General features: G+C 34.3%; 1 long non-coding RNA gene across 1 annotated transcript; it reads left to right on the top strand.

Moving 5' to 3' along the window:
- The first annotated feature begins 347 nt into the window (after positions 1 to 347).
- Positions 348 to 8,088, top strand: LOC105739911. Its single transcript, XR_001115893.2, has 4 exons — positions 348 to 985; positions 1,952 to 2,149; positions 6,871 to 7,054; positions 7,715 to 8,088. It is a non-coding gene; the product is annotated as an uncharacterized LOC105739911 (long non-coding RNA).
- Positions 8,089 to 8,577: the final 489 nt, after the last annotated feature.

Below are 8,577 nucleotides of genomic sequence, written 5' to 3'. Positions count from 1 at the left end.
CTCCTTATTTTACTCACAGGGTATCAGAATGTGAAGTACTTAGAAACATTTAAAAAAAAAATCTCCTTTTTCTGGCTGCTCGTGTTTCTTTGATCCCAGAGTTACTCTAGCACGTCTTTTCTCAAGTCATTCCTTACCAAATTCTCTCCTTAACTCCCCACCTTCTTCCTCTCCACATGATTCCTCTTTCTCTCTATTCTTCCCCTTGAAATGGCCATTACTTTATGGCTTGTAGTGCTAGGTCATTTCCTTGACATTCTTCAGTCCCTTTCTTCTTTGACTTTCTTGGTCTCTAAGTTCTGCGTCATAAAAATTCAAAGAACAGAACCTTGACAATAACATTCTGTACTTATCAACCTGAACATATCCTTAATCAGACCACAGTGCTTGGAGCACAATGAGCCCTTAAAAATGGGGACAAGAGGGAAGAAGAAAGGAAGGCTGAAGCAAGCAAAAAGGAGAGCCAGGTTTCTTTGTGAAGTTTTAAAAGTATCGCTGTATGGAAATTTTACAAAAGAAATTTTAAACACCGCAGATTTCTGCCTTTTGAGTTATTATTTGCAGTAACATAACATTAACAGGGAAACAATGTTTTTACATTTATCATGTGGTTAAGCAAATTGTTAAACACGGTTGATTACTGAAAACAGGGAATATGGTAGAAGATCAAAGAAATGCCAGAAATTTTTATTTTATGTGGTACATTTGGAACTTAGTTGAGCCTGACAGAGTCCTGCTGGCTAACACCAAGGAGAGACTATTTCTGGCCCCATGCAACTGGCTGGAATAATGGAAGTGAAGAAGGAAATCTCCACATGGTTGACACTGAAGTTGGTCATAGATAGGAAGTTAGAACAAACTCCAATGGGTGAGGGATCATGAGGATACCAGGAGAAGGTAACTTAAGACTGAATGAACAAAGAGAATTTGTGGTCACACAAAAATAAGGAGAAAAACTTCAGGAACAGTCTGAGATAACAAGAAGGTTGGTCCCCCAGGGCTCAGTCTTATGTCCCCAGTGCCATTTGACTTTTTTTTTTTTGAAACCAAGTCTCACTCCGTCGCCCAGGCTGAAGTGCAGTGGCAGGATCTAGGCTCACTGCAACCTCCACCCCCCAGGTTCAAGCGATTCTTCTGACTCAGCCTCCCGAGTAGCTGGGACTACAGGCGTGTGTTACCACATCTGGCTAATTTTTATATTTTTAGCAGAGATGGGGTTTCACCATATTGGCCAGGCTTGTCTCAAACTCCTGACCTTGTGATCTGCCCACCTCAGCCTCCCAAAGCCATTTGACTTTTATTTCAGGTATAAACATATGTTTATACATCATAATAAATAAATAATATGTTATTTATTTCACATATGTTTATACCTGAAATAAAAGTCAAATACATTTCGTGAAAAGAACAGTGGGTCCTTGTCACCCAGAAGAGGTAGAAGTAGTATGGCAAGAGAAATTCCTATTGCCTGGGTTAATTAATTGTTGCATTACTTCTAATGCAACAAATGAAGTACTTCTTTCTTCTCTAAATATTCAGATAGACTTTATATTGCCTATTTACTCTTCATTCCCAGAATTTCTTAGATTAGAGTAAGGGTATTGATGGGTATTACAATCTTACAAATCAAGTTTAAGATTATGGGCACTGTGGAGTTCACATGTAAATGAGAGTTGCCTAACATGCATCAGTGACAGTGAAACATAGAGGTGTTGCCTAGATTTGAAAATATTTCCACAAATTATATACTGTTTTGTCATGAGCGCTTACTAAATATCTGCATACATTTGTGTGTGTTCTTTTATGACCACCTCAATGGCTTCTTTTGTACTTGTTATTTGCTGTCATTACTGTCTTTGCCAAGTGTATGTATGACACGTTAGCCATTACTGAGTTGACAGACACTCCCAAATATGTACATAAATGCAATCTCCAACCTATCCCTGTATAGCTTTATTTCCAATATATGGGTCCCATCCCATTGTAACATTAATTGAGAACTTCCCGTCTGGAGGAAAGCAGAGAATGAATGGCATGCAACATTGGACCCTAAACAGAATGAATGACAAACCTGTGAGCTCACAAGCACACTTCTGGAGAACCTGGCTACCAGAGAAGTGTTACTTCCAAGCTGTAAAGTCACTCAGCAGTAAGTCAGATAACCCAGACTTGATTTCCTCTCTTCACTTCATTCCTTTGCTCGCACTGTTCCCGGGGACTGAAACGTTCTTTCATATTCTCTTTACCACATTAACTTGTGCTCGTTCTTAGACCCGTTTCACATAAAATTCTTGTATGTGTTCTTCCTTGTGTCAATAACCTCATATTGAATATTTGATTCTTCCAGTGTGTAGTAGCTAGTCCATCTGTCACTCCAAAGGAGTACATGTCTTCTCCAGAACTTGTGAATATGTTACATTACATGGCTAAGGGAATTCAGGTAGCAGATGGAAGCAAGGTTGCTAATCAGCTGAGGTTAAAATGAGAAGATTATCTTGGATTTTCTGGGTGAGTCCAATTTAATCAGAAGGTCCTTAAATGGTGAAAGGGGAGGCAGAGGAGTTGGAACCAGAGAAATGCATCGTAAGAAAGATTCTCGCAGAACTGCTAGATTTGAAGATGGAGGAAAGGGCCACAGCCAAAGAATGGAGGCAGGCTTTAGAATCTGGAAAAGGCAAGGTAACAGATTAGGTTTAGAGTCTCCAGAAAGGAACGCAGACCTCTATCACCTTGGTTTTAACCTGTGAAACTCAGGTTTGACTTCTGACATCCAGAACTCTAAGATGATAAATTTGTATTGTTTTAAGCCACTAAATTTGTGGTAATTTGTTACAGCAGCAAAGGGAAACTAGTACACTGTCTATGGATAAAGACCATTCCAAAGGGTTTGCTTGTATGTTTCTTCCACTAGGCTGGGAGCTCCCTAAGGTCAGAAACCGGGTATCATTCTGTCCTATACTCCTAAGGACCTATTATAATATGTAATTAATTCCTGAGTAAGAAGGGACATAGACAAGAGAGAGGAAAGTCAACATTCTAACTGTATGTTTAAATCTGTGATCCACAAATACTCTCCTTCCAGGCTAAACTACCTGAGAGTATCATCTGTGGCTTGTGTGGTTGTCAAAAGGGTGAACAGCAATCTTCTCAATAGTGGTTTGGCCCCTCTGTTTCTCATGAGCCCAAATGATTTACCTTCCAAAAATCACCAAGAAGATAAGGCTCAAACCAGCTGCATCGCTAGAAGGATTTGAGAAAATACAATTATGTGGGATATGACCAAAGCCATATTCTAGGATAAGGCATAGCAACAAATGCTTTTATTCTTCAAAAAGAGAAATAATATCAAATATTATAAAAATATTAAGGAGACAAACAAAAAATAGGAGGACAGTAAAGAAAAAGAAAATATAATCAAAACCAAATATAGATATATGTCACTGATCAACAGATAAAAGTTTTTAACCTATAAAGCCAATCAAAGAGACAAGACTTAAAGCATAGATAAGTAAAATTAATTGAGAGAAAGACTGTAATACTGAGTCTTTGGGGAATTGAAAAGCTAAGTAAAGAAGGGATTAAGAAGGTATTGAGCAATCAGAAAAGATCAATGAACATAAAACAAATTTTAAAAATATTTTCAAATTTTATAAAATATAGGTTCTAGGACCATGAATTATTTTAGACTTTCTTGGAATATATAATTTTCATACCATTTAAGTTGTCTGTACCAAATATGGAGAAATTCAAAAACCATTTCCTAAAGCTGGCACAATCTTGTTCTGAAAACCTGAGGGATGACATGAAAAGACAACTATGAATTATTATATCTTATAAGAGTAAACTACAAAAATTCTAGGAAAAATACTACTTCTCCTACAATTACCACTACCATTGTTACATTATTTATTGTGTTCTTGTTATCTGACAGACAATGGGTTAAGAATGCTTTATCTCAGATAATCTTTACATCCACCTGTTAGTAGATGTCATTATTATTCCCATTTTACAGAAGACAGCTAAATGTTAACAATATTAAATAAATGATTCAAGGTTACAAACAAACAAGGAAAGAGCAAGATGTTAATATAGATTTTTCAAACACCAGAGCCATTCAATAATAATAATATTTTAAAATAATCATCCTTGAAAATAGACAGTGGTGATCCCAGGAATTTTTTTTTTTTTTTTTTTTTTTTTTGAGACAGAGTCTCGCTCTGTCGCCCAGGCTGGAGTGCAGTGGCGCAATCTCGGCTCACTGCAAGCTCTGCCTCCCGGGTTCACGCCATTCTCCTGCCTCAGCCTCTCCGAGTAGCTGGGACTACAGGCGCCCGCCACCACGCCCGGCTAATTTTTTTTGTATTTTTTTTAGTAGAGACGGGGTTTACTCCGTGGTCTCGATCTCCTGACCTCGTGATCCACCCGCCTCGGCCTCCCACAGTGCTGGGATTACAAGCGTGAGCCACCGCGCCCAGCCAATCCCAGGAATATTTAAGAGGCTTCATATGGGTAAACACATACATACCTAAAGACCAAACAAAAGCTATGAGAACCTCAACAGAAGCCAAAATCCATAGACTTTATCACCAACTTATAATAACAAATAAGTGAAACAAAAGAAAGCAAAAAGCTATACACAGATAAATGAAACTCCTATTCAAAACTTACTACATTAAGAAAAACTTAACCTTCTTAACATAAATGCATAGAAATATCAACCAATGTAACATGCTAAATGGATGAAATTTTTAAAAATTTCCATCAGTCAGAAACATAACTATAATACATACTACATGTTAATTACTGAATGTTTTCATAACTTCTAGTCAATATGCTAATATATTAAGTAGAAACGTTTATAAGGTATAGTAGATAGAGACAAAAAACGCGCCGTCATGAAAATAATTTGATAATGTACCTAACGATTCTTTGGACATAACTGAAACACTAAGAGCTAACAGCATTTTGTAAAGCAACAGGATAATTGGTAAGTACAGAAAAATCAATATATTTTGTATAAGTTCTCAATACAAATCCAAAGAATTAGAAAAAAAATGTAAGATTCCACAGGAGTCTGAAACACATAAGATACTTAGAGCGAACCTAAGCTGAAATATATGTAAACACGATTAAATCATAGAACCTTACAAACAGAGACAAAAGAAGCTTTAATAAATGATATATATGTATATAAATACACATGCATATATATGTATATAAACACACATGCATATACATATATACTAGTGTTCCTGTATTTCAAATTAGTTTATAGGTTTAATTCAGTTTCTGATAGAGTGTTCTAAAACTTGTAAAATCATTTTAATCTAGAAGAATAAATAGATGAAAATAAGTAAGACATTTGAAAAAGTACAGTAATAGAAGCATACTTACTTTACAATATATTAAAATATAAAACCACAATAATTAAAATGAGAAGTTATCAGGGAATATATATTTTGAATTATTTTTAAAAAGGGCTTATGATTCTAAAGTAGAGGTATTTCTGTCTGCTTGTGTGTGTACGTATGTGTGTGTGTTTCAACCTGCAATATAATAGTGAAAGCATTTCAAATACATGGAAAAGTGACCTATTGTTCTAAGATTCATCTTACAAACATCAAATATTATTTCCAAAGTAAGCTAAATATTTGTATTGCAGTGATACATGGAGTAATTCTTCCACTAACCTGAGGTTTAAGAGAAATTGTGTTATTTAGTCTCAGGATAGAGAAGTAATTGCTAATATATAAAACAAGTGGAAAAAGTACAGATAGATATTAATATATACAATTTTATTATTTTATATAACCCTAAGAAAAAAAGATACAAATGACAAAATGGGAACCATATTTACAATAAACCAAAAACAATAATATTATTTATATTTAGTTACTAAAAACCAGTGCACAAAATTGTCAACATTCTAACTGATTATCCAAAAGATATTACAGAAACTTTGCATATGAAGGGCTGTAAGTGTTCAATAAAAAATTGCTTAATGAATATATTTTCAACTGAACAGTAGATTAAAGAGGAGACAGGTTAAAAAAAGAGTGCAATAACTTTTTTATTTCCTAACAAAATGATACATAAAATTGTTTAATAATACTTGTCCAGATATGGTTGTCTTATCTATAGGTGGAAGTGTAAATTATCAAAAATATCTTCAAAGCAATTTTTAAAACTATTGTCAAAAGGTCAAGAGCCAAGAATATACATGCATTTTGATTTAGTAATTCTATTTTTATAAATTTACCTTCCTGAAATAAGCAGCATGCTTACAAACTTTATATGCAGGGTGTGTATTATATAGTGTTATCCTTATAAGAGCAAAAAATATTAGCAATTTACATGTATAAACATATAATGGGTTTTATGCAACAAATAAATGAAAGTTTTAAGGAATATTTTCTGACACAGAAATGTTACTCAACATAATTTTAAGTTAAAAAAGTAGCATGATCCCGATTTGGCATTTATTATATATATGCAATGAAAAAGCTACAAGGAAGTATGCTATATAATTAATAGTAATTATCTCTGGTTAATAAGAAGAAAATTTTACTTTTATATTTTCTTTTTTTTAAAAATTTAATGCAATCTTTTTCATTAGCTTTATATGAAAATATACACACATGTATTTCTAAACAAACCACTGAAAACTCTATTACTAATATTAGTTGCTGAAATAATGAATCAAAAATTAGAAATTTAATTATGGCACATATTTTAATAAGAATCATTTATATTCTCTATTTCCCTCCCAATTCCCCAAATAGAATTAAGTAGGATAGTAAAGAAATATACAAACTAAAATTTGTACCATCAATTTGTGAGTTCTAGCAGACTTTTCACTCTTACTTCTAGGTCCCTGCAACTGATGCAACCTTTACTTTAAGAGAATAGCAGGACATCATGTTCATAAAGAAACCTTGGATCTCGAACATACCTAAAAAGCAGCTTAAAGTCCTTGGAGCAAACAGTACAGCTGAGAAATGTTACACCAGTTGGGTTTCAATCCATAAAACCCGTTCTAGAGAAAATCGTGGTGGTAAAAATAAAGGAGGAAGAGTATAGGGCAGGATGGTAGCTTTGCAAATGAGTATAACACCTGAATGGAAAAAAAAAATTAAAAAGACCTTCTTGATAGTTGGAATTAGTTGTTTAAAATGTTACTGTGTAAGAAAGAACAAGTCATTCTGAGACTTGAGCGTTGTATTCAGTTCTTTTTCAGATGGTGCCCAGTTTAACTCCGTTGAGGTCTTAGACGCTGAAAGCATTTGAATTTAGAAGGAATGAAAAAAACAATTCAAAATTTACAAAACCTCGCACCCATTAGAAAATATAGCACATGTTTCTCTCATTTAGTCTAGCACCCCTTTTTTTCTCATTGCATCTCAAATTTCCCAGTTGGTCTTGGATTCTTATAATGATAGTATGCATACAGGGAAAACGTAGAAAATCAGTAATTCAGGCAGGAAGTGGAGTTTTCAGTTTGTGTTTGCTAGCTTCTCCCTCATTTAATTAAGTTATTAATGTTTAATGACATAACTGTGACTCTGAAGTTCAGAGGTCACAGAGAAATTCTACTGAAGAAGAAGAACTTTGGAATATTTTTCTTTGTCACTCCCTTGAAGAGTGTTTCAAAGATTAGGGGCCTATGTACTTTGCTTTTCTCCAAGTTATAATAAAGATTATTTCGTTTTTGCAGATGTTTAAAGACATGAAGCCAAAGACAAATTTTTCAACCAGAACCCTCAAGAAATGTCACTTCTGTGTCTTGCCAAGAGAGATCCAGCATTTTTTCTACATAAACATCTGCTGGAAACATTTTAAAGGGAGGCATTTTAAATAATGACGTTTATAGCTTCTTGTCTTTAATAAGTCTGAAAAAGAAGAAAAATGAATTTGTGATACATTCCTTCCCAAAGCAACTTTTCTTCACTGATATGCATCATATTAGATGATCTAAAAGTGAAAACATTAACATTGTGTTGGGGGGAAATTGTTAAGAACATTTCTCTGAACTGTCCGTATCAATCATACCTGAGAGTCAGTCATAAATCACAGGTTCCTTAAACTCCAGAAACTCCATCAGTTCATTGTTCCGCCTACTTGTTTGTGGCAATTATGCTACGTTTATATTTACATAATAATTGGATTTTCTATTAAATTAAACAAAAAACCTCTCAAAAAAGAGAGTCAGAGAACCATAAGTTAGCTATACAACCTGAACAATGCAAACTCATTTGTAGTTAGAATGGAAACTTCATCTTGTACAAACTAACACGGATGTTTGGGGATAATTCTCTGTAGGAAATGCAAGATATATTGCCAGGCTCTTTAAGGTTCCATGGAAAAGACACACACAGATTGCCTTTGGTAATAGGTGTTTATTGCAAAGATACACAAAGATGTAATTTAGCAAGAAATGTTATCTCGTAGTTACTTTGGGTTTCACTGTTTTAAAGAATCAAGTGTACTGCAGGCATCATGAAGAAGTGAGAAAATGGCTTGGCACCTTTCAGATTACAAACTAAGCTCAAATTATATGTCTTTTTTTCCTTTACCCAT

This window comes from Nomascus leucogenys, chromosome 6 (genome assembly GCF_006542625.1).
Source record: "Nomascus leucogenys isolate Asia chromosome 6, Asia_NLE_v1, whole genome shotgun sequence".
In the NCBI taxonomy this organism is placed as follows: Eukaryota; Metazoa; Chordata; class Mammalia; order Primates; family Hylobatidae; genus Nomascus; species Nomascus leucogenys.
The sequence above is the reverse complement of the archived record's forward strand: the minus strand, read 5'-3'. Positions and strand labels throughout refer to the sequence as shown.